Source organism: Triturus cristatus, chromosome 5_1, assembly GCF_964204655.1.
Source record: "Triturus cristatus chromosome 5_1, aTriCri1.1, whole genome shotgun sequence".
NCBI classification, from domain to species: domain Eukaryota; kingdom Metazoa; phylum Chordata; class Amphibia; order Caudata; family Salamandridae; genus Triturus; species Triturus cristatus.
In genome coordinates this window covers 306,593,603-306,618,674 of record NC_140587.1, presented here as the reverse complement: position 1 = coordinate 306,618,674, position 25,072 = coordinate 306,593,603, and the positions used below count along the sequence as shown (strand labels likewise).

At 45.7% G+C, this 25,072-nt stretch overlaps 1 long non-coding RNA gene across 1 annotated transcript in view; it reads right to left on the bottom strand.

Moving 5' to 3' along the window:
• Positions 1-4,774: 4,774 nt before the first annotated feature.
• The window catches only part of LOC146830841 (uncharacterized), a 133,664-nt gene continuing 113,366 nt past the window's right edge, over positions 4,775-25,072 (bottom strand). Inside the window, exon 3 of the long non-coding RNA XR_014961199.1 lies at positions 4,775-5,845. This is a non-coding gene — a long non-coding RNA (uncharacterized LOC146830841). The remainder of the gene's footprint in view (positions 5,846-25,072) is intronic.

The following is a 25,072-nucleotide window of genomic DNA, read 5'->3' as shown; positions in this document are numbered from 1 at the left end:
CGACCCGGGAATACATTACCACTTTTTGGCTTTCTCATGTCCTTGCGATGCCAAATAATATTTTAAATTATATGTTATACCCTCAGAAACAGAACAAGCAAAAACATATATCTCTTGAAATTGTAGGTTTAGTTGCCAAACATTTATAATCACAGATATATCCCTTTCACTCCAGGTGTTCTTGCTGCAACAGTGAAAGTCAATACGCTGCTCTGAGTATTTCTATTATTCCATTAGTTCACATCTAATAACTTTCTGCTAATCTCTCTTCCCCGCCTTGTCCCTCTTCTCTTTTTATGTGTGCTCTTTACTAGCCAGACAGTTACCTGTGACCCTGCTGACTAAGAGAAAGAGACATAAAGGGACACTAAGGAAACAGTTCAGTGGGAGACGTGAGGAAGAAGGGGTAGAAACAGGGATGCTGTAGAAAGATTTCAGAGTTAGGGAAAGAAGTCCACTAAAAAGCGATGGATGAGGTAGCTAGACGGAAAGAAAAGGAAAGCTGCAAAAAGGAAAATGTAGGTAACGAAACAGATAAGGGTTTGGAGTGTGATTGAGAGTAATATAGATATGAACAAGGAGCTGTAGAGAGGCAGTAGAGCACTTCAAGGGTTGTATGAGAGGGAGGGATACTGTATAAAAGAGGGGGATTAGAGAGAGGTAAAGGCAGCAAGGGGTAGACGTAGAGAGGACGACTTGAGGAAAACAAAGAGGGGCAAATAGAGAGAAATCAAAATAAGAAGAGGTATAGAAAAACTGGTCAAGCAAAGAGAGTAGTGGGAAAGACAGAAAGGTAGAGGGTGTGAAGAGGAAAAAGAAGCTGAGAGGCACACAGGCTTTAGAGAAAGAGGGGTGAGGTTTATATAGAGGAAGAGAGTTGTGAGTTATGAAAGAAATAGAGCAAGAGATGGTGAGGTAAAGAGATCTATAAAGAAATAGGTTGAGAGTGCTAGTTGAGTTGGAAGGCGTGAGTTAAAATCAAGGGGGTGGTGCAGAGAGAGAAATGTGTTTGTGTGGGTAGCAGAGCAATTAAGAGACAGTGAGAAAGACAAATGAGTTGATGACAAATAAATAGCGAGGAGATAGAGAAAAAGAGAGAGAAGTAGAGGTAGCCGAATGGAGCGAAAAGTTTTGAGAGGTGAATGAAAGGGAGCAGTTGAAGGACAAGAGAAATAGAAGACGGAGATGCGAGGTAATCAATTAATGGTGAGGTAAACTAAAAGGTTAGCTAACAAGGGAGGGAATGGTGGGGTACAGAGAAGTGAGGTAGTGCGGGAGATGTGAGGTAGGGAGAGAGGTGAGGGCATTGGTATGGTAGAGATAGAGCTGAGAGAGGGGTAAAGAAGTAGTGACAGGGAGAGAGAGAGATTCAGGCAGGTGAGGTAAAGATATAGATGATGTTGTGGTAGAAGTGAAGTAGATGGAGGTCAGATAGAACAGGGAGGTCAGATAGAAGGGAGGTCAGATAGAAAACTGCAGTGAGGTCAAAGAGAGAGAGACGAGGCACAACAGTACATCAAGGGGCATATTCTCAAGGACTAATCACCGATTTATCGGCACTTTAGCGCCGCAAAAGTGGCGATCGATTTATCGCCCCATCTCAAGCTGGTGCAAACTGCCGATACCGAGCGACAACTAATGCTAATGATATGCAGAGTAGGCCTTCCTGTGCAAAAACACACAAAAACACCACTTCGCGATATTCTCAATGACCAGCCAGATCTGTGATGTGCTCCAAAAACTGGCGATAAGGCGCGTTAGCAGCAGTGATTTAACACCTGCCTTATGAAAGGGAGCCCTGCCCAGAGGCACATCTGATGACCAACACATTTCATGGAGTTACACATAATGAAGCTCAGAGACCCAAGAGGGCCACAACACCCACCGCCACCACCCCCAGGCCCCACCCTGGACTACCACCGAGGCAGCGCAGAACAAGACAGCTGACCTTCTGAAAACGGCATGGCCCCTCAGCCACACAATTGCAGAATGTGGGGAGAGGTGGGAACCAAGTATGTGTGAAGGAGGCAAGTCACCCATAAATAAGAATGTACACAATGCCAAGTGTGGCGGTGGTGTGCTGCACAGGCTTCAGTATGCAGAGCACAGACATGTCCATGTGAACATATACTGCTGGTGTTGTGGACAGTAGACGCAACCATGTCACCTCAGGCAGTGGGTAAGACCTTGGACATGTAGCTTTATCATCCCCCCTGTAAGAGTAAGCGGAGTGGGCTGGGCCGGTGTACGCCAGTCCAGCGTAGGGGTGTGAAGAATTTGCCTGGGGCTCTGGGCATTGTTCAGTTCTGGCCTGGACAAGGAAATAACTAATGCGTGTGTCTCTGTTGTAGAGTCGGCACCACTCAGCCCGCAATCGACAATGTTGCAATGTAGCATGCACCCGGAAAGCAGGCACGCACAAACGGAGAAATGAAGGAGCGCAAGCCCGCTCGGGGACTTGGCTCATACATGCCAAGTGTTGTGTGTATCTGTATTGCCGCAGCATGAGCCAAATGCCTAGCCTTAATCGCAGCGCGAGTTCAGCCAGGCATGAACTCTACATCTGTGTCCAACCTATCCTTACCATAGGCCTGCACTCACGTGGCCGCCCTCCTTCAACAGCCAACATCACAGTGTCGTTGTCAGGCTTGTGGACATGCGCAGACAGATATGACAATGGTGTGCCGTAGGAGTGCAAGTGATGCAACCGCGCAGCACACACCAGTAAATAGGCTCGGGGGGAGGGATGAGCAGCTGTGAGGTAAAGTAACACACAGTGATGCCGCTCATTTGCAACATGCAAGACATGTCAAACATGAATCCCAAAGTCGCACACATCCCACCCCATCCCCAACAAGCCACATCACATTTCCTGAATGCAAGCAGATGACAAACTAACATTAGGGATGAAAGCTCCTTTGTCTGAACTATCAGGCGGAAGCACATCTGCACCTCAGACCGTGGAATTGTATGTGCCCGGCACCCCCTGACAGATACTATAGCAGCTGATGACGACTCCCACACTATGCACAGCCCGACGAAAGACCAACATATACACACACTACACACAGAAGTCCTTGCTCGAAGTTATCATGCATGGAATGGCCTTCACACTTACTCCCACACCATACCAGGCGTACAACCGTTGCACACTAAAACAACTCATTGATCCAAGCTGTGGCATTTCATCCACAGAACTGGCACAGGTCAGAACAGTGCCGCTTCAACCAGAGCCACTAACGCAATGGCAGAACCTCCCGGACACATACACAACCCCTGCCACGTGGAACTGTACCGTGCACGTATGCTGCATTTACTGGGGGCACTTCCATTGGCAGTGCTGTGGATCAGTTACCGGCTAAGCTTCTGCCTTGCCAACGTCTAGTGGTCCCTGGATGTCTGCCTATCCAACAGGACAGTAGCTGAACTGGATTTTGACATGTGTGTGCGCCCCCTGTTGGCCCACGACCAGGAGTGTCACCGTGATACCCGTTTATGGGATGCCTTGATACTTGGCATACATGCTGGCAGCTGGACCTGGGAGATTGCACAACTCCTCGTGTGCAGTGACCACATTGAACCGCTCCCCTATTGGGCTGTAGTGATAATTGGTGAAAGGGAGTGGACGCAGCACATCTGTCCGGACCTGCTAATGGATCGCCTTGCCGTCCTGTTTGATGAAGTCGACAACAACATCATGTTGAAAATGCTAGCCCTTGAAGGTTCAATCGATTTCATGGACGAGTAACTACGTACCTGCAGTCATAACAGATTTGAACCCATTGCACATGTCCCAACACCTTGTTGCCTCTTGGAGATCTGGTCACATATCCCACGACAACAGTGGACATGGTTGCATTCGGCTGGACTCCGAATACATGAGGGGACAACAACGCGGGTTAACACACACCTGTAAAAGGTGAGGCACTCCCCCGGAGTGGAGAGTGGCGTTTGGCAACGTTCCTCATTCTGACAAACTGCTGCATTGGTCTGCATGTTATGGCACTTATCTTGCCAGTACTGACAAGCATACGCTAATAAAGTCTACGCAGATTCGCTTGTATTCAACTTAACCCTGGGCGTAGTACTATGCTACGCTCGCGGAGCGTGCGTAGTCTGCGCTACTACGCACTACACGAATTGCACGTAGCACAGTGCAAAAACGTGTAGCGTAGCGGGCATTTTTTGCTTGATCGCAGTCCTCAACGTCAAGTTGGCGACCGCGAGCGAGCAACATAAACATCCCAGCGGGACTTTTTCCTCGTTCGCGATCAGCAGCATCAAGTTGCTGATCGCGAGTGTGGAAAATAAACCTCCGTGTTGAGAAAGCTGCCGCTCGAGTACAAATCTACTCGAGAGGCAGAAAACGACCGCTTGCACTGTGCAAGATGCCGTTTGCAATGATTGCACAGTACGGACAAGCATCCGGCACTGTGCAATCAGTGTGAACAGGATTTCCCTTCCGAACTATGCAGTTCACGTAGCAACGCGTAGTGTGCTTAGTGCGAAGTGCACTTCGCGTAGCTACGCGTAGCGCTTCTACACAAACTACACCCAGGGTTAATTCAACTGTGATGAGTGTTGATTTGAATGACAATGTGTGTCTCACTGCCTTTCTGGGTCACGGCCATACATGCACATTGGTTGCATTACCCAGGGAGTACCTTTTTGTGGAATCACTGTCCCTACAGTCATCCATACTTTCCTACTTGATTGATCATAGCCATGACACATCTGTGTGAATGAGAATGTTTTATTCACATTCAGTGGAGTGTTGAAGCTGGACCAGTACAGGGCCATGCAAACCCCAGAGTCCTTTAGGGATTGACAAGTTCATCAGTAGTGGAAGACTTCAGTCCGCAGTGTGATTGCTGTGTCATTGGTAACCAAACAAAATATGGCAGTCCATGTCGAGGTCCAAGGTGAGTGTCGTTGAGGTTATCGGAGGACAGTGTAAGGTGTCATTCCAAGGGCATGATGAAGAGGGCAGAAACGAGCTGAAAAGAGATGAATGCTACCACTTCAATCTTACTACAAAGCAAGATTTATCATCATCTTCGTCTTCTGACGTGCCAGGTGCCTCACAAGTGGGTGGTGGTGTTTGGTCTGCATCACTGTGTGGCAGTGACACATCAGGGGCTGGAGGTGGAATGTCTGCCGCACTGACACTTCAGGGTGCGGAGATGTGGATGGAGTAGTAGCAGCAGCATTCATCCGCGCCAGGCTTTGTGGCGGCAATGCCATGACGAGGATCTCCAGGGCATGGAAGATCACACCTACATCTCGCTGGTGTGCAGCCATGGCAAACATTCTTTCTGCCTGCATCCGCTCCAAGCTCTCCATCATTCTCCTTATGTGTACCAACTACCGTCTGACATCGCTGGAGCCACTCTGACTAGACAGTTGTTCTTGGCTCAGAGTCATGACTCCAGTGATGTCAGCCATGGATTGTTGGAGAGCATGGAGCGGACAGTGGGTGTCTGTAAGTCATCCCTGATGGGACTTAGACACCCACGTATGGCATCTAGTTTGGCTGCCATTAGGTCAAACCCCACCAGCAGCTGATCAACCATCTTCTCCTGGCACCCTAATACACGGCATTGGAATGCCAGGTGTTGGTCGTGGGGGTCCTGGGAGGCAGCCGTGGTGGTGGGTGCTTCCTGCTGTGTGGTCTATTCAGGGGGTGGGGTCTCCTCGATGCAGCTGGGCTGCCCTGCTCCTGGAGGTGGGGTGTCGAAGCTGTCCATGGGCTGTTGAAGGGCGTCGGTGTCGATGTTGGGGAGGTCCTCTTCATCATCAGTGCTGAATTGTTGGGTTTGCTCTGCAGGCGGTGTTGATTGTCCCTCTGCAATGTGAAGGGGAGATGCAGATTGACATTGTGTTCACATGTATGTTCACTCATTGTACAAGTTTACTAACAGACTGCATGACAATGTACATTGTGACTGTTTGTGAGGAAATGCCTATTTGATGCGGGACAGTTGACATCAGGGATGTGAGGTTGTACTTGTACATTATCAGCTTACAGTTTCCTGCTGTGCCAAATGCGAATGGCAATTATCTACACACAAGTGGCAGCAGTTGTGTCCTCTGTTCTGTTGTGAAAGTGTTGCAGTTTGTACCACTTTTTTGTCAATGTTGAGGTTCTCTGATTCTAATGTGTGTGTGTTGCATTGTGGGTGAGTTGCCCCTTCAGCTCTGATTTGGCTCGCCCTTTCAAGCGGTGTGCCTTTCACTTCTGTGCTTATACAGTGCTGAGATGTTGCAGACTTGTGTAAATTGGGCTCTTGGTCGGAGTTGTGACACTTGGGCATGGTTTGTCCACAGATATTAATGCAAAGAGAGAGGCCCCCTATTATTAGGATCTGGTTCCTTAACGTAGGGAAAATCACAATAATTGTACAGAATTAAGGCAACCAATCAACACAATAATAAATAATATTATACATACTGTCAAATTGAACCAAAGACAACAGTGATTATGACAAAAATACAAAATGAATTTTATTATACATAGAAAAATTAGACATTATAGCATTCATGCAGGAACTTGCGTGTCCATCATGCACACTTCCAATCGTACTTTCAATTGTACAAAAACATTATATTTATTATCAATTATACATAGATAACAAATTATATTGTAGGAAAAGTTTCAATTAAAAACAATGTGGCACAAATTAGGTTGACTGGAATATTCTACGCGTGTTTCAGCACACCAAAGTGCCTTCGTCAGGAAAAAATGGCCACAGGGGAAAGACAATATAAGTTCTTAAATATATTTTGAGAACCTGAATCTTGTGTCAAGGTATCAGCAATAATTCGGGTATCGGAACAAAGTAAGCTTGAAGATTAAGGTAAAAGGTAATCAGATGATCTCCCTAATTCTGGTAGGAGAAATGGCAGTGAAATCTCCAGGTAGGATGATAATCAAATACTGTGGGTCTCTGATGTGAGGACCAACTGTTGTGAAGTATTGAATACGTAGAAATGCGGGATATCGCAAATCTTGAACAATCCTGGGCGTGGATTGCCAAGCTGATTCTGAGTCAAAATTAATATATTAAGTCCGGCTCTCGATAGTGGATATAATTGGATGTTGATAAGGTATTGTTGCAGGGATTCTGCTTATACACAGAACTATGCTTAGAACCCCAGGACCTCAGTGAATTGTGGTGTACCAGAAACTCACCTCAGAACCCAGAACCCAGTATCCGGCTAGCATAAGTGTCCCATTCGTTATCCAAGATTTAGCTCAGAGATCCCAATGAATAGACAACCCAGAACAAGCTACTTAGTGTACTCTCAGGAATGGTGGGAATCGGAAATACCTGTTCGTATATTATTCTCACATCAGTCCACAACAATAATCAACAGAGACACGGTGTAAATAAAAAGAGTTTATTTTTATAGACCACGTGTCCTAAGATGCAGTACTTTGGCTAATACAAGCAGACAAATGATTAATATCAAAACCAGCAACATAGTTACAATACCATAGAATATAAACGGGGTAATCATATTATAATGACAGTGGATACTACCACCTTCCCTTTACTAAGAAGCTAATATTATTATTATACTAATAGAAGGTCTCTTAGGCTTGAATAGGGGACCCCATACCTCAAAGATCAGCTTAGTGAAATCACATCACAGGAGCATCAGGAGACTTCTCGCAGGAAGGCTCGTCTTCGGTCTGAATAATAAACATGATGTCTGTGATATTAAAAGCACCAACTTTCAGGTATGTGCAGCTGCGCGTGTGTTATGGCTAAATAGTGGGTCGATCAACCTAGAGTGGAAAACATGCATTGTGTAATAATCCAAACTGTTTGTCACACCATGTACAGACCAAGGTCGCTGCGCAGAGCTTGGGATGGTAACAACAGATTGCTCTCGTGTGAAGCAAGTCTCGAGTCAGCAGTTTATTTAAGAAATAACATGTAAACGCAGTATCGTGTGCAAAAGCAGAAAGATGGCATTCTAACATCTAACGTGGTTATGCTAACTTAACAATGTATGTACGTATTCAGGAAGAACTCACTACACGCCCCCTTGATCGAAGCACTATTTAATAGGCAAGAAAAGAGAGAACGCAGAGTTCAGTTTCGTCAGAGCAGAACAAGGCTTAACCAATGCATAGTTTCAGAATGCGCCAAAGTCCGAAACTACAAAAAATATAAACCAGGGTTGTTTAATAAAAAAATGGAAGTAAAAAAAAAAAAAACTCAAAACGACCATCAGGAAAAAAAGAGAAAGAAAAGAAGAAATGTTGCGCTAGGGTGCTGTCCAGTAGCACAGGCGCAAAGGACGACTGTCCAGTTAATCCATGAATGTATAAGCAGCATATGTGGCCACTGCTTCCAACAAAAAATCGTTTGCAGGTCCACTGAAAGTCTCAGCCATCCAATCCATCAACGAAAAGGAACATACGTGTTCTTCAACCATCGGAGCCTCTAGCACGATCAGAGGGCACCCGGAATGTTCCTCCAAATAGCTCATAGCCAAGAAGTTGTAGGCAGCTGTTGAGATGTCCCAATTACCCAGGATACCATGCGCCGCACCACAGGCCATAATCCGGACACCAGAACAGGCCAACTCGTGAGACACTAAGGGCCTCATCAGTCGATCGAAATCCGGCACCGGAGACACCAGGTTGGTCAAGCACAAATCCAAAGGCCATTCAAAGGGACAATCCAGGCAGTGAAATACAGGCTGCACGCAGGTGAAGTAGGAATACCTGAAGGATAATCCATATGCCAGGCTTAAAGTCGCCAACGGCAGAGTTCCATAAAAGTCAAGCATCCTATCACGAAGAAGATGCAGGCGGGACAGGCGCTCGTGTGGCACAGAAGGAGCAGCCATTCCGTAGTATGAAAAGTAAAAGCAGCACACCTGCCACCAGCGCCAGAAGCAGCGGAACACCTCCAAAGATGCTCGAGAAAAGTGAATGAAAAAATGCCGGAATCACACTAAAAATAGTTTTGAAAGAGGTCACGAGACCCGAGCCCACAAGTTTAAAAAAATGAGCCAGGCCGGTCGTGGACGAGGCATTAAAAATAGTTTGGATCAAAGTGCCGAAATGTAGGGGGAGGTCAGTATTCAGAAGCGCCTGTACCTCAGTGCGCGTATTAGCAACGTGAAGGACAAATGTTTCACGAGAGGAAGTCAATGGCACCTCTTTTTGGGACAATAGAGCTCTTATTCTGCTCAACTTGTTGAACTCTGCTTTCAAGGTTGGAATCGAAGGCCAGATAGAAACATCCAGCCGCCCATGCTGGGGTGGAAAGAGAACATTATTGCAGCAGACAACTTTCTGCGAGACAGTTACTATGTACGGGATTCCCACTAACATCCGGCAGCAAGCTTCATTATTCAAAATTAAATAACTGCCGTTTGCAAGCAGCGTGAAAGAAGGCGTAATCACAGGCACTGGGATACCTCGTAGGACGCAGGCCAAGTTCGGGGCTTGTACATTGCATGCGCCGTGTAATTGAATGTGCCTACATACCAAGGAATGGTCTGGTGTCGTGGTACATTCCTCGCCTTTCAAATAAACCTCAGTTCCGTCCCTCGTACATCTATACGTAAAGGGGAGGGACCAAACCTCATGTATGAAAGCGGTGCCCAGCGGTTCATATCTACCCAAAGCATAATGTTTCATACAAGATGTAAACTTAAAAAGCGCGAAAGGGAGAGTTATCAATCCGTGTACTAACCACGTAGCTGAATTGATCTCCGCTACAGAGAAAGGCAACGGTTCTAACCTTTCAATATGTAACAATGAATATGTTGCATCCTTCATGGACATAAATCGCTGCTTGTCAGTAAGGTTAAAGGGAAGGAATAACGATGTAGTGTTCAGATAGTCCCAAGGGACTCTCCCTGCCTTTAACGTCTGTAATGTCCATGCAAACTGCATAACAGAACGCAACTGGTTTTGACCATGATATAACACAGACATATCATCATGCACAATATCAACAACAGAAGAAACAATATTATCTAATGTATAAATCCTAGAAGAGAGAGTGCTAATGCTATTATCTATAACGGCTAAAACCCTCGCCTGTTTTACAATCTACAGCACTTGGCCAGTCCCGTTTCTCCTTTGACACTAACTCGTTACCCTCAAGCCCCCCATCAAACGTTGCTGTTTTTTTCAGCTGGTTTAAGAGACATTTTTTGATTGCCCCTTGGACATACATCTGGTTGATGCTTTTTACTATTTTTTTGTTTATGTCAATTGGATTTGTAATAGTTTTTTTCCGTCTTGTGGATGGCCACTATCTGAGTGAGAGATCGACAATTAGACTTATCAATGGAACTTTGGCCCCCCACTCCTCGTCCCACATCATGAAAAGGGACCAGACTTTTGTGAATATTACTGCCTGGCCCGTCTTGGATGGAATCGCATGGGATGCTGTTAAATTCCAAATTCATGGACCTACAGAGGTCATTAATGTACCTAATGTATTTCGTGTTTCTATGGGTGATGTGGTTAGGCAGAACATACGTTCTGATGATTGGGATGTACACGCCATTAAATCACTGTTTTCTGATTTGAAATATTATGCCGCTTTTGATGCTGAAGATTTATATGAAAATGCGGCTAATTATGCGGAACAGTATTGTTTTCAACATTATGGCAATCACTTCCTGCATAAAGCAAATACATTTAGAAATTTTGTAAATTTTACCCAATGGGAACACTGTCCTACTCCCGCATTCGGAAGTTCACAAACACTAGTTAACAAGTATTCTTATTTTACCGATTTCAGTGTTTCCAACCCGGCAGCGTTTTATTTTAAGGTGCTGCCTGAGTCTGCCACAAAGGTTCGACTAACACACACAAAGTTGCTTTATTCCAAGTCCTTCGGAGTGAAGTTTCCGGATTCCGCACGTCAGTCCCAAAGCAGATGTGCTATACTTAATTTTGCATGTGTGCCATTGTGCCCATCTCCCCCTGTCCCCCCAGTCCCTGGTCGTTACTCACCCTGTTGCTGTTGGCTCAGATCATGTTGTGCAGTGTCCGGTCCCCCAACTCATGCCACCTTCTCCCCAATGATGAATCGGGACACCATTTCCTCCATCTCATCCAGCTCCTGGTGTGTCGCTGGACTCCCACCTCCAGTTTGCATTGCTGCTTTCAGGTTGGCTGTGAGTTTCCGGCTGGTTTTGCGCATCACATCAGTCCAGCGCTTCTTGCAGTCGTCCACTTCCCTCTCTTCACTCCGACTGCATTTACCTTGGCCAAGATGGACTGCCATATTGTATTTATATTTGCCAATGACACAGTGGAGGTGATGAACAGTTGGTGGTGGTGTTCTTTCACCTCCGTAATGAGGATCTGGTTTCCCTGTGGACCAAAACACGAGTTCCTCTTCTTCTTCTCCTTGCCCTTCCCTGACCCCGAGGTCCCAGGCTGGTCCGCCGTGGGGCTTGTGGGGTTCTGGTTGTCCTCTTTACATGCTCCGGCTACCTCCATGGTGCTTCACAGTTGTTTGTGTTTTTTGTTGCCGCTTTTAAAGTGATTTTTCCCACCTGACTTGTGGGACTTGCAGGCCTGGCGCTGCTTATCGCTGGATTTTTTATCGCAGTTGGGCCCATCGCAACTTTTTTCACGTTCGGGTTTCGATTTTTATCGCCGTCCGGGTAATTTTGTCGTCCGGGTAATTTTGTCGCGGACACTTGACGCGTTATCGGGAAACTATTGCATGTTAATGTCGTGTTGAGAATACGACATTAACACAGAGTTATTTTCCTGCATTAGACGGCGATGTGAAAAATTGCGTTAACCTATTTTGGCTATGATTATCGCCCGTTCTTGAGAATATCCCCCCAAGAGTGATAGATATAGATGTAGGCAGACAGAGTGATAGAGAGGGGAAAGGTGAAAGGATATGTTATGTTATGTTATATGGATTTGGGGAGCACGCTTATCACCCGAGGGGTATCCAGGCGCTGGAATAGATGAGGAGGCCTACGGAGCTCCTAGTTGAATAGCCAGGTCTTTCGTTTCTTACGGAACTCGAGTAGTAATGGGAGTTCCTGATTTGATGTGGAAGGTTGTTCCAGAGGTACCGCGATATGAATTCAAGGGAGGCATAGTAGGTATGGTGGGAGAGAGGTGAGGAAGAGAAAGGTGAGATACAGAGAGAAGATAAAGGTAGAAATAGAAATAGAGATAGAGATAGAGGCTAAGAGGGAGGGTTAAGGTAGAAGAGGTGAAGTGAAGTAAGGAGAGAGAACTTGCAAAAGGATTATTTTTTAATGTAAATGCCACCAACTGCCTGAGAGTGTGAGAGTTAAGGCTGGGCAAGCCACGCATATGCACTAAGGGGAAGAATTAGTATTTCTTAGAGGAACACAGAGCAAAGACTGATGTTGCTGCAGAGCCACATTTGTTAAAACTGTTCTGCTTCTGATTTCTGTCCCTGCTCGGTGCGCAACAGGGGCAATATTACACAAGGTCACAAGGACCTCATTTAAAAAGGTAAAAAGATTTTTTTAAATTTAAGCAAAGAATTAAAGTCTTGCGTGATTTAAGTGAAATTAGCATACGGTAGAATCACTATGTATTACATTTGTTATCAATCTGTAATAGCATTTCCTTGATTATAGGGAACACAAACAGCACCACACAAAACAGTTATTGTTTACTTACTACACCCACTTCAGCTGAAGTGAGCGTATTTTATTTGCAATTACAAAAAGGAGAAATAGAAAATTAGACTTCTGCTGTGTATAGACTCTATTTACAAAATTATATTAAAACGTGACTTATGTGACCCCAGTGGAGTGACCATAACCAAAACAGTGAAGATAGCTGCTCCGTGTTTTCACATGAATCTTACCCCTCCAGTACATAATCCTAAACCTAGACAAAATCTGAAGAATTCCACACGCTGGATGTGTGTTTTACAGTGGAGTACACTGTGTGGAACGTTTGGAGATGTGAACACATTTCGCCATGTAAGACCTTGCTTCAAAGAGGCTTTATTTTTTTGACACAAAGTCTTGTCTGGCTATCTTAATAGATTGGGATTTGCATTAAAAACTATGAGTGCTGGTGCTAATCCATCCAAGTTCCATCCAAGTAACATTGTCTTGACGCAAAGTGGTTAAAAAAAATGCAAATTTTTATGTGCGCTAAATAGGGTACCTTTCTAGAGTGAAATGTATTTTGCACTGGAAAGTAAATGCCTCCACAATAGTTTGTGCTGCTTTGCATCAATTTGCATGACTTTGCCACAGTGCAAACCTTTAAGCATGCTCAGCTGTGAAATTAGAAAGATTATTATTTTTCTTTAAATGTTTTTAATGAGCAACATTATTATCGTAGGAATTTTGACTGTCCCGCTTAATATTTCTTGGGCTCTCCTTCAAAGGTGGGGCACCCAGGGCAATTGTCCACTTTGCTCTTGCCAATGCCCTAAAATCGGCATCTGTACCCAGCACAATTTTGTGCTAGAGGTGTGCCAAATGGTGCAGTAAGGTAAATTGAAAGGCCAACAACAAGGGATTCATTTGGATGCGCAATGATGCTAATACTTGGATTATTTAGAGATGTACTAAAGTGGAGCAGGCACAGAGTCCAATGCATAACTAATTCATGGAAATATGCATTTGAAACTGCACCTCACACACCTCCCAGACCTACTGCAGGCCTGCTGCATGGATGCCACAAGTCTTGACCTGCCTCATGGATGGCACAAGTCCTGACCTGCGGCAGAGATAGCACAAGTCCTGACCTACTGCAGGGCTGCTGCATGGATGCCACAAGTCCTGACCTGCTGCATGGATGGCACAAGTTCTGTCGTACTGCAGAGCCGTCACAGGGATGTCACAAGTCATAACCTACTGCAGTGCTTCCGCATGGATGGCACGAGTCCTGACCTACTGCAGGGCTGCACAGGTATGGCACAACTCCTGACCTACTGCAGGGCTGGCACAAGTCCTGACCTGCTGCATGGATGGCACAGGGATGGCACAAGTCATAACCTATTGCAGGGCTTCCGCATTGATGGCACGAGTCATAACCTATTGCAGGGCTTTTGCATGGATTGCACAAGTCCTGACCTACTGCAGAGCTGTCACAGGGATGCCACAAGTCATAACTGTAGAACTTGGCCTTTTGGGCCAAAGTTCCCTAAACGTTTTGCTTTCCCCCTAGACCGTTTTCCTGACATAGAGTTTCCAATTTAGATGCTTTGGGTACTTTTGCCACTGCTGATCAGTGTCAAAGTACAAGTGTTCCCTGTGTAAAGTGTAATGGTAATTGATTGGCCATGATTGGTGTGTTTGCCTTACTAGTAAAGTCCCTAGTGATGTGCACTGTGTGTGCCAGGGCTAGTAATGCAAAGGTGCGTGGAGAAGGGAACTCAGGCCTGTAGTGTAGGGCCTGCACGCAGTTTGCTAAGTTAGCATGTTGTCTTGACAAGTGCAACCACTTGTCAGGCCTTACTTTCCCTTTTGCGTACACAGTGGGCACCCCTGTTGGTAGGTCCAGGTAACCCCTGGGCAGGGTGAAGTGTAAGTAAGAGGCAGGACATATACTGAGGTGTGTGCTATGTCCTGACAGTGAAAAGCACTCCATTTCGTTTACACTGGTGAAAGGCCATCCTGCCCATAGGACAGAATGGGGGAGGTTGGGTATTGTGTTTGTTAGCCTAGTTTCCCATAGATTTAAAATGGAGAGGTGAAGTTTAGTATGTATGAACTCACAGTGTTAGAACACATCTTTCTATGAAAGTGGTTTTGTCACTGTGCGTTCAGAAACCACTCTTTTAGAAAGTGGCTGAGTTTTGTACTTTAAGCATTTCTGTGTGTCTCTGCTGACTGTGGATTGACTGTCTGGATCTGAGAGGTGAGAGGAGCTGGGGGAGGTCTTGACCCAGGGAGGAGTTGAGATGGCATGGGGCTGACCGGCATCTGGAGAGTAGGCGCTGGAGAATCCCCGGGAGGTGAAGAGGCCTGGGTTGCTGCTATAAAACAATTGACCCGTCTCCTGCTGAGTGATTAAGGATCCAGACCCCCAGTATCAAAGGGAGAAAGATGACATTGGGAGGGAGACACCAAGAACTGATTTAGGCAGGGGTTAGGGACCCCTGAGCACAAACAAACTTCAAAGATATTTAGGGGTATAACTATGAGAGCTGAGACCCCTGAAAGTTGGAATAGGAATGGATTGGGACTGAAAAGGCTTGGACCCATTTTGTGGTCGATGGGAACCTCTGCTAAGGAAGGAACAACTGAAGAGACTGCTGGGAAGGACCAATCCTTGCTTCGTGATCTGGGGCTGGTATGCAGTTTGCTGTTTTAACCAAGGAAGAGGCTGTTGGGACTGTGCTTTGTGCGCTGGGTCCCCCTGCTTGAAGAAGACTGTGCTTTGTGCTTTGTCTTGTTACCCCAAGGGCCAGAGGTGAGCTGGCTCCCTGTTTGGAAACACAGGAACATAAGTTTCCGTAGAAGTTTCAAGCGATGCGGTGGGCGCGTGTTGTGGCAGCTTGACGTCCTCGGAAGGTGTGCCCTGTGATCTTCTACACACGGAGGAGAAGTGAGACTCAGACGTGCGTGTGGTGGTGCACAGAAGGCATTGGTGAAGAGTGCCTGGTCAACGTGTGCATCGAAGGTGAAGCGAGCCTCGGACGCACTTGGTGCGTGTCGTGGTGCACCGCAGGCGCTGGTGAGGAGCGCCTGGTCAACATGTGAATAGGAGGTGAGACGAGTCTCGGACGTGCTGGGCACGTGTCGTGGTGCACAGGAGGCATTGGTGAAGAGTGCCTGGTCAACGTGTGCATCGAAGGTGAAGCGAGCCTCGGACGCGCTTGCTGCGTGTCGTGGTGCACCGCAGGCATTGGTGAAGAGCGCCTGGTCGGCGTGTGCAACGGAGGTAAAGTGAGACTCGGACGCGCAGGGTGCGTGTCGTGGTGCACCGCAGGCGCTGGTGAGGAGCGCCTGGTCAACATGTGCTTTGGAAGTGGAGTGAGTCTCAGACACACGGTGCACCGGAGGCGCTGGTGAAGAGCGCCTGGTCATCGAGTGAGGCTCGGACACGGTGAGCATGTCGGGGTGCGGCCGAAGGCATTGGTGAGGACCGCCTGGAGATCGGGGCACCGGAGTTGGAGTAAATCTCAGTGAAGCAGTGTGCGTGCATGGTGCAACCTGGGACTGTGGAGGTGATCGACTGATCATCGTGTGCACTGGAAGAAAGTGAGTCTCTGCAGCGGTGTGTGCGTGTCTTGGTGCCAACTGAGACCGCAAGAAGGAGTGCCTGGTGAAAGTGCACTCGGTGTCGATGTGAAGTCCCATCAGCGTTGTGCGTGTGCCCTGCGGCCGCCTGAGACCTTCATTACAGTCGCGGCCCGGATCGGCAGCCCCGGAGGAGTAGAGCTGCCAGGCCGAGCCACTGAGGTCCATTGAGAAAGTTCTACACGGAAGGCCCAGTTCGCTAACGAAGGAGAGGAGTGTGGGGTTGCGCCTCCAGGTAACGTGGATCACTACCTGGGAGGGGTGCGGGCTCGGAGGGACACTCTCTCGGCCTCTCATTCCTTCTGGCGATGTGAACCTTTGCTTCTGCTCAGATTGGGGCCCGAGTGAAAAGCCGTACTTTCTGTTATTGTTGACACGTGTGGGGGCCAACTGTTATTGAAGAGGCTGATTGTCATAATACACATTGGCGATATTGCTGTTAACGAACTGCCGGACTGTCTTATGATGCCTGACATTATTTCTGCATAACGAAGTACACAATTGTAGAGCTACACATTGAATTATTCCTCATTTGCAAAGTACAGGATTGTAGCGGCCCGCATTGCATTATTCCTTCATTGCAAAGTACATGATTGTAGCTATGCATTGCATTATTCCTTAATTGCAAAGTACATGGTTGTAGCAGTGTGCATTGCATTATTTCTTCATTGTAAAGTATGTGACTGGGGTGGGACGCATTGCCTTATTCCTTCATTGCGCAGTACATGATTGTAGCGGTACGCATTGCATTATTTCACCCATTGCAAGGTACCGGGGTGTATCGTTAAGCATTGTATTCTTTCTCCTTTGCCCAGCACAGGATTGTATCGTTACGCAGAGCACTATTGTTTGTTCATTGCAACGTGTGTGATTCTAGCATTACGACCAGCATAGCGTTTGGAAAGCGGTGGTTGGGATTTGAACCTACCAACCAGCCGGAACGAATATTACCCTTGATTCTATGTTGGCTTTTGGATCATGTGGTCTGATTGTATATCTTGCTATATAAAGTTTATACTTGTTTTATCAAACTCGTGTGGAATCCATTTGTGGTGTCACCAGTGGGTTGCTGTGAGCGTGGTTGCACATACTGTACACTCGTGCCTTGGAGAGAGGCCTGGCTGCTCGTGCCAAGCTACTAAGGGGGTGAGCAGGGCTATCTCAAACGGTGTCGTTTCTTGGCCTAATGTTGAGTGAGGAGTCCCGGGTCTCGCATTTGGTGACAGTGGCTTGGGACGGGGACTCCGGTTTCCAACAATAACCTTTTGCAGGACTTCTGCATGGATGGCACAAGTCATAACTGATTGCGTGGCTTCCGCATGGATGGCACAAATCATAACCTATTGCACCACAGGGATGGCACAACTCCTGGACTACTGCAGGGCTGCGGCAGGCATGGCGCAATGCAGTCAGTGGGCAAACATGTCCCCTGCCCACATAGCAGACCCTGTATTCCAGCACTCATGAAACATACGAGCAGCGTTGTAATAAACTACATCCCCACTGCAAATATAGGGATAGAATTGCAAATCTAACCATAACATTCTCCACAGGTTACGAAACGCAAAGGCGGTAGAACAATACTTTACTTTATTAGCACTAAACTAGGAATGGAACTATAAATCTAAGACCATACATACGGAAACCCTTTAATCCCTGCAAATGTCAGTGGTGCTGTAGGGGTGATGTGGGTCTGGTACCTGAAGGCCAACATGCCTGCATCCCTCACAGGAGCTAAGACAGACCAGGGCCACTGCTTTATGAAGGATGGAGGGCTAGGTGAAAGTGGCAGTGGCAGTATCTGTGCTCGGGGACCCCTCTCACACTAGCCACAGGCCCCTTCAGTGTGTTAGAACCAGTGGCCAGAGAACATGCAGATGCATATTTGAAAAAAACATTTTTCCATCGCAAATTCCCCGGTACATAATCAAGAATCGGGCCTGAATATACTTATCTAAGGATCACATCACAAAACATACCCCAATTGCGCTTATAAATGCCTAAAATGTATTCAAATAAACTCCAAATGAACCAAAATTGCCTCTCAGCAAATCTACAGGCAATGGATGCCTTGTCTGATGCTCCAACACGCATGGACTGGGGCAAAGTGACAGTATTTAATGAAAACGAGAGTCTGATGTTTGCGGCGATAGTCATTAAATTTGCTGAAATTTTCAAGCCGATCTCATGGGACAAATTAGTTGATTTCAGAATATGATGAGCTGCAAGTGAATAGATGGTGGTTAAATATGTGTGTTTCCATAAAAATTAAATGCTGGTATTTGAGGGATAATAATGTACTACAACCGGAAAGGTGGTATTTGAAAACAATGTGAGTGTGTTTACAGAAAATGGCTATTTGGCTATTTGGTATTTTGAGGAAACAATAGTGTTTTTATACATTATTAGAAGATGTACTTTGAACAATAATTTATGTAGGTTGCTGAGAAAATGTTTCAGATCCAATAACCTTTTTAATCTCCTATGATGGTCATTTCATAACTCAAGTTTATTTTATTTATGATCTCAAAACTTAATAGAGATCCACATAAACTGAAAAACCAACAACATATAAGAATTTTTATCCAACATAGTATCTACAAATCCCAAGCGAAATCCGGCAGTAAAAATCTCCAAATATAAAACATTGTAATATTTTATACAATAAAAAATAATTAAAATATCCTTTATGCCATTAGTGCTATATAACGACGGGTTAAAAACCGGAATTAACAATTGCTCCCTTCATCTAATGAGCATTAGTACAAATTTAAAAAAACACTTAAAAAAGTTAAAAATCCTATGACAGAACATTTAATTTGGTGGCTCATAAATAGAATCAATTAGTGCAGAGGCCGATAGAATGGATATTTGTAAACAAATTGGTCTCATCCATTTATGCCGACACAATAATAAAGCGGGGCAAATAAATAACACATGATTAACATCCTGAATGGCATTATTAAACAAATTACAGATCAGGGAAGAAACATACCATTTAAACAGCACAGGATTTAAAGGGAGCACACCCTGCCTCAATAATAGCCAAAAGCAGCGCACTCCATAAGGGAGGGTTCAAGGAAATGTAGGCCTGTAGTTTATTTATCACACAGGAGTCAATGGCCGGATGGATACCCCTCTTTAAAATGCAAGCTTCCCTATCCCTTGTGAAACTGGCAGGCACATGCATCAACGTAGACTTTTGCGATTCTTTAATTGTGATTATTATGGAATCGCAATTAAGGAATTGCAAAAGCCTATGCATGTAGGAATTGCTATAAAAATAGCGATTCCTACACATTCCTTAATTGCGACTCGCAAATTGCGAGTCGCAATTAAGAAATGCCGTCCCATTCATTCCTATGGGCCTCCAGGCCCATAGGAATGAATTGGAGATTGCATGAGCAATTTGAAAGTACCAGTTGGTACTCGCAAATTGCTCATGCAATTTCAAGGGTGCAAGGGTGTCAAAATGACACCCTATTGCATCCCTGAAATTGATCTGTGCACATATGTTGCACACACACATGCTCTAAGGGCATGTGTGTGAGCAACATGAAACTTTGAAAAATGCACAAAAGTGCATTTTTCAAAGATGTTGCAAATTACCATGACGTTCAACTTCATGGTAACTTGCTCCCCCTATTAGCGAAATCGCTAATTTTTGTACTTTAATGCATTGCATTTAAGGAATCTCAATTTGGGATTCCTTAAATGCAATCGCAATTTAAGTAATCGCAATTTAGAGATTCCTTAAATTGCGGTTTTTGCATTTGGGATGATGCATCCCAAATGCAAAAATACGGGTTGCAAAGGGGCAGGTTCTGAGAATCTGCCTGTTTGCGACCGGTTTTTCCTTTGATGCATGTGCCTGTTAACTCCCAGGTGGCCTGTTTCAAGGTGGCCCTCAATTGATACGATAGGGTAAAGAGCAGAGACTCATTCAATTGCAGCAAATCAACCGCAGTCCTAAAATTTCTAACAATTAATGACTGTTCTTTCAAACGTTCTAATATTTATTTCTGAATTAAAAATCTTAATGTACCAGGATCACCCTTTACCAGGCTTACAACCCAACGCGCCCATTTCATAACTCGTGTGATGGTATTTTATGATCGATAATATTGACGGATATTTACGGCCTTAAGACAGTCATTAGCTCTTCTACGGGACACATGAAATTGAAAGAGTTATGTAAGCAAAATGATACATGTGCTGTCTGACCCGCTTAGATCTTTGTAACCCGAGGGATAGCTAAACAGTCCATATCTGTGTTAGCTTTCTTTTCACTTCACAAAAGAAAAACAAAAGGTACATTTAGGTGGCAGGGAAGGGAAGTCCTTACTGCATCTTTTTTCCACTGTCACTTTCATCAGCACCCAGCGGTCCCAATGACCCCCGACCACACAGCCCAATGCATCTTTTCCACTTCCCTCTGCAAGAAGAACAGAAAGCCTAGAGTAAAGAGGAGGCTGTGTGGGGACAGCTCCCTGAGGACATGAGGTATAGACGTGTGCATATGTGTCAATATCTATGCGTATAAGGCTGCCCAGCTCATCTATACCTGTGCAGATGTGGCTGTTTGCTGTATGACACTCTTCCTGTGCCTATGATTCTTCACTGGGCATGTGAGGTCATACCTGCACACACCATGAGATACCTGTGCTTAGGTGGCTTCAACGGGTGTAGGATGCTGCTCCTGCACACACAAGGATATGTCTGTGATTATGTAACTGTAAAGGGCGAAGGATGTGACGCCTGCACATATGAGGCTGTACGCCATATATAAAGCTGTACCTGCAAACATGAGTCAAGAGATGCTCTGATGAGCCTCCCGTTTACACAGGAAGTGACTGCCAGCCCTAACAATCTGGGGCTATACCTCTGCATTTGAGTCTATGCCTGTGCTGAGGCTGTTTACTGAGGATATAAGATTACACCTGAGCATGTGAGGCTGGAGCTGAGAATGCCACCACCTTTGTTTATTAAACTACACCTACTTCAAGGAATGCAATTGCTATACTTGTACTCATGAAGCAACATTGGGTAAATGTGAATGCACCTAAGCATGAATCTGCACTTATATATGACAATATACCTGAGTATAGGCGCCTATACCCAAGCAATGCATATGAGTCTGTCCTGGGCACAAGGCACTAGTCCGAGGCTACTTAAACTGCGCTTGTGCAAATAAAGCTGTGGCTCGGTACATGAAGGGTGTGAACGGACACATGATGGGTATGTCTGGGCATTGATGTCTGTGCCAGTGGCTGTGATTGGGCACATGGTATTGTGGACAGGCACATTAGGCAGTACTTTACATATGATGGGTGTCCCTTGGCATACCATGGCAGCATCCTGATAAATAAATGGCTTAATTTAAACAGATTTATAATTTGTCTTATGTTGGCATTTGTACACTTTCCTATAGTAGTATGACTTACTGTGATGTTACATGGGTCCAGTGGCGTAACAAAACTTCAGGAGCTCTCAGTCCCACTCATGCACAGTGCAGGAGGGGGGACCCCTGGAGCTCAGACCCCTCCTCCCACGTTGCGGGGGCTGCGGGGGTATTGGTACGCCATTGCATGGGTCTAACATTATGTAATATCACTTTCTATATTGTGTCTGGGGACAGAGGTCAAGTGATTAAACTTTTTTCCTGTCATTGGATGGACCTCATAATGCTTGTGATGTCGCCTCAACTATAAGTATTATCCATGCATGTAACAGAGCTGCCAGCTAAACAAATGTTTATCTTTACATTTCAATTTCATTTCTCTTAAAATTCTGTGAATGAGACTAGGTTGGGTATAAGCCAGTGCTGGGGGGCTAAAGAGTGGGCCTGCAAAGGAGGGTGGATGGAGCATGGAGAGGCAGAGAAAATATCCCTCATGCACAGCAATACAAGGTCCTGACGTCAGCAATTGAAGGATACAACTTGTCCAACCAGAACACAGTGAGACTGAAATGCTCCTTGGGTGAGACAAGCACAAGAATAAGGGGAAAGGCATTGAATCAGGAACAGCGAAGTGGAATATACACACAAGATTCTGAATCATGAGGAAGAAAGGAACTCTCAGCTCAAAACATCTAAAAGATCTGAAATCGAAATATTCAGGGAAAATTCATATACAGTTTTGCACAAATAGAAAACCCGGTGTACACTTTTACTGATAGGGAGGGCCTTTTGGGCTGATTAATAAATTACACCTGTAGCACTACTTCCTGTATGAATACCTTTTGGGGGGGATCAGCTGCTATATAGCGGTTGTTTGACGTTACAACGCATGCTTTTACCACCATGCCGTTACAACCCAGGGGGCAGATTTATGTTGGACTTGCGCCACTTTTACACCGCCGTTGCGTCACTTTTGTGACGCAGCGGCGGCGTAATCCCTGTGCCACGTTGCGCCCTATCTACATCATGACGCATCTATGGAGATGCGTCACGGTGTAAAGCCCTGCGCCACATGAAACCTGCCTCAGGAGTCACTTTTCCAATGCTGATGCGTCAAAACCCTGTGCCTGCTTGAAGCAGGCGTAAGGCTTGACGCACCATGTTACAGATTGGGCAAGTTGGAAGAGTGCTGGAGTTGCATGTCGCACGCAACACTACTTCAGCACTGCACCATGATGCGCCGCATTGTAAATGCGGCGCATCATGGGTGGCGCAAGAGTAAACTTGCGTGCCGCATCTTTCCTGGCGCATCCCTGCTGATTTGCAGAGATGCGCCAGGCAACATAAATCTGCCCCCAGGTTTTTTCAACGACTTGCTGTAGGGGGCTGGCTGGAGTTTGGAATAGTATAATTTACATTCCAACTCCAGTCTGTGCAACAGTAGGGAAGGTGTTGGAGTTAAATCCAACATCTTATACCCCCTACAGCACCCCCTTTCGTTGTAATGGCATGCGGGGTAAAAGCATGCATTGTAAAGCATTCGTTGTAAAGGATGTTTCCCATCTTGGATAAAATAAGTCTGCTTGCCAGCAGATGGCTGAAACAGTCTGTGGGCGGGCCTGGAAACAAAAGTGTCCAACAGGGAGCATTTTCATATCATTTCAAATATACATGATGGTATGGAAGTGCTGCTTTGCTCTTGTGGTGAAACTGGGCCTAAAATAGCAGTACTGTGGATCAACACTTTCTGACAGGGAATTTGTAGTAACATACTTGAGGTGACCCTTTCATCGGTTGCGGTTGTCTCCCTGGAGCAGGATTTCATTCTGACAGCTTCCTGTAGGTCTCAATGTATAGCGAGCCTCGCTACAGTGGATATCACAGTAGTGCAGCAGTGTTGGTGTGGTCAAGAATTTAATATCTGAAGGGAAGGAATGCCATATGCGCTGAACCCTTCTAGGAAGCAGGTTTATGATGAATTGAGTGATGCCTTGATTTCCTGGTGCACCACTGCCTCCCCAAGGGCGCCTGAACCAGCTCAAGTGCTGAAACCGCTGAGGTTTGAGGTCGTTGCTGCCCACGCTCAGCCGCGGGGTCATGACCTCTGAAATGGTTGTGCTACGCCAGGAGCGTGATTTTCTTTCACTCGATGACAACGTCTGTATTGATTTGTTTTCAGACTTTTCACTCAATCTGGGTGGTTAAAAAGCAAAATGGCAAGTACTGGTTTCCCAGCTATTTGCAGCAGGCGCCCAAAAGCCTGTGCACAACCAGTCCTTACAGCATAAATATGTCAACGTTGAAATGGAGTCGCAAACCACCAGTTCAAAAGTCCGCAAATTATGTCAAAGTTTCATTCAAAATAGTCGTAGATGCTACTTTAAATATCATCGGTTCTACTGCGGGTTATGTACAATGAAACCGTTTACTCCGTCGTGGCTTGGCGGTGCAAACCAAAGCATTTTCTACTAATCTGTACTAGTGTTGATGCAAAAGTTGATGCCAAATTGCAACGCAAATGCAGCGGTTGCAAGGAGGAAAAGTTGGCTCAAAATGTGCATTCAAATATATAAAGCATGTAGAGGCATATGTACAACCCCCCACAGCCACTGGAGCGTCACTTTTTTTTAACGCTCCATGGCATTTCTCCATTTTCAATATATACAAGGTGGCGCGAAGCCATTTAGCGTGGCTTATCGCCATCTTCTAAATATGTCCCTTTCTGCTGCAGTCCTTTGAGGCATAGGGGCGTGGAATGGGTGTTGCTGGGGGCGTTCCACCACAACACCCATTGCTTTTTGACGCAGCTCTAGAGTGACAAGGAGGTGTAAATCTGAGGCAGTGCGAAAAACTAACACCATGCAAGAGCAGGCGTTAGAATGGCGCACGAGGAGAAATGCTTTTATTTCTCCTTGTTTTTGCTCTTTAGGTCTCGCCCGACCCAGCGCTGGTCTGGCGAGACTTATTGTGAGGGCTCAAAAAAGTGCTACCACTGTAGCATAGAGCTACAGTGCATGTGCACGAGCGCGCGCGCCTCACTTGATGTTTGATCGCACAGCCGCTTTGATGTTCTCCGTGAGCCCGTTTTTTTTCTCCTGTTTATTACTTCTATGTAGTAATGGTGGCACCCGTGCGCCGCTATTACTACAGAGCAGTAATAAACAGAAACAAGCATTGGCATAGCCAATAGGTCTCGCTTTTGGGACCTTATAAGTATTTAGTTATGCAACAGTTGCATAACTAAATACTTATAAGGTCCCAAAAGCGAGACCTATTGGCTATGCCAATGCTTGTTCTATGTGTGCTGCCTTCTGCAGCACACATAGAAAGAGCAAACAGGCATTAATTATTATTTATGTACAGGAAGTTGTTCCTTCCTGCACATAAACAATCAATACATAATGATGAGTTGTTACT